The sequence below is a fragment of the Cyprinodon variegatus genome, unplaced genomic scaffold (assembly GCF_000732505.1).
Source record: "Cyprinodon variegatus isolate N-32 unplaced genomic scaffold, C_variegatus-1.0 Scaffold2100, whole genome shotgun sequence".
NCBI classification, from domain to species: domain Eukaryota; kingdom Metazoa; phylum Chordata; class Actinopteri; order Cyprinodontiformes; family Cyprinodontidae; genus Cyprinodon; species Cyprinodon variegatus.
Window position 1 is genome coordinate 44,009 of NW_015152553.1, and position 1,281 is coordinate 45,289.

The following is a 1,281-nucleotide window of genomic DNA, read 5'->3' on the forward strand; positions in this document are numbered from 1 at the left end:
ATCAGTTCGCACTCCTGAAACAAAGCAGACATGTTTGTATTATGATGCTTCCTGTTCCTTCTGCTAACGTTAGCAGAGTGTGGATTTAAGGACGACTTACAGATTTTTCCCTCTTTCCAGGAGGACCTCGGCCTCCCTGCAGACAGACGGGGGAACACTAACTGTTAGCTTTGGTTCTCCTGATCATGTTACATGACTGATGCTGCCAGTGAGGGACAGAGGCCTAAACTCACTTTGTGTCCAGAATATCCCGAATCTCCATCCTCTCCTTCTTCTCCCGGTCTTCCCGAGTTCCCCTATAAACCCAAACAGACGTATTTTACAGTAAAGTTTCAGGCTGTTGCTGTAAAATAATCCAGAACCTGAACACTCACAGATCGACCCGGGTTCCCTGTCCTCCCAGGAAAACCGCTGCCTCCTTTATCACCCTTCTCACCCTGAACAAACAGAACAGGCCGTGACTTTCCTGGACTTCAGGATTTTTTCATTTTCTCTGCAGGAATCTTAGACTCACCAATGGACCAGGATAACCAGGAAAACCAGAACTTCCCTGTGGAGAGAAACCAGTCGGTCATAAAACTGTGGAAGTTTTGGATGAAAGCAGCTGATATAGAAGAGTAGAAAACTCTTCAACGAGGACTTTTGGAAATGAAAAACCGATCCTGGGTTTGCTCTACCTTGCTCCCCGGACGTCCTTTTGATCCCTCACCATCCGGCCCATCCTGACCCTGAAAACATCAAAAAGGAAACATTTAAAACGACCGGCCATCACAGGGTGACACTCTGGAGTAAAAAATGTTGAGGTTTGTCTGTTTTTAGCCTCACAGGCTCCAAACGAAGGTCAGGAGAGATAAAAATGCGTCACACAGCCTCCTTCATGGCTCATAAGGGGAGGATTGCTGTTATTAGGAAATCTATCTTGCCAGAGAAAGATAGATTAACCTAACAGGGAACAGACTTGATGAACTAATGTTGTTTTCCCTCCAAATGTTCAAGTGTGAGAAAGTTCTCTATGCCGGGGTTGGGTCGGCTCCCCTGGGGGGAGTGTGTGTGTGTTGGGATTTTTGTAAGTTATATGTATGTGCTGAGCTTTTCGCAGTGAGAGAGGACCTATCTCTCCATCTGAAGACATTAAATAAATTTGAACCTTATTTCTTGCAATAAATGCCTCTTCCTCAGCTTCCTAACTCCACAACAACAACCACCTTCTTGAGATTCCACCAAACATTGCCAGATGCTTTACTTCTTAAAGCTACAGTGTGTAATTTTCAGCGACATCTA

At 45.1% G+C, this 1,281-nt stretch overlaps 1 long non-coding RNA gene across 1 annotated transcript; it reads right to left on the reverse strand.

Annotated features, from left to right (window-relative positions):
• Positions 1-441, reverse strand: LOC107105160. The gene is made up of 4 exons (XR_001482328.1): positions 375-441; positions 234-296; positions 101-136; positions 1-14 (listed from the first exon to the last, which is right to left on the reverse strand). It is a non-coding gene; the product is annotated as an uncharacterized LOC107105160 (long non-coding RNA).
• Between the last annotated feature and the right edge of the window lie 840 nt (positions 442-1,281).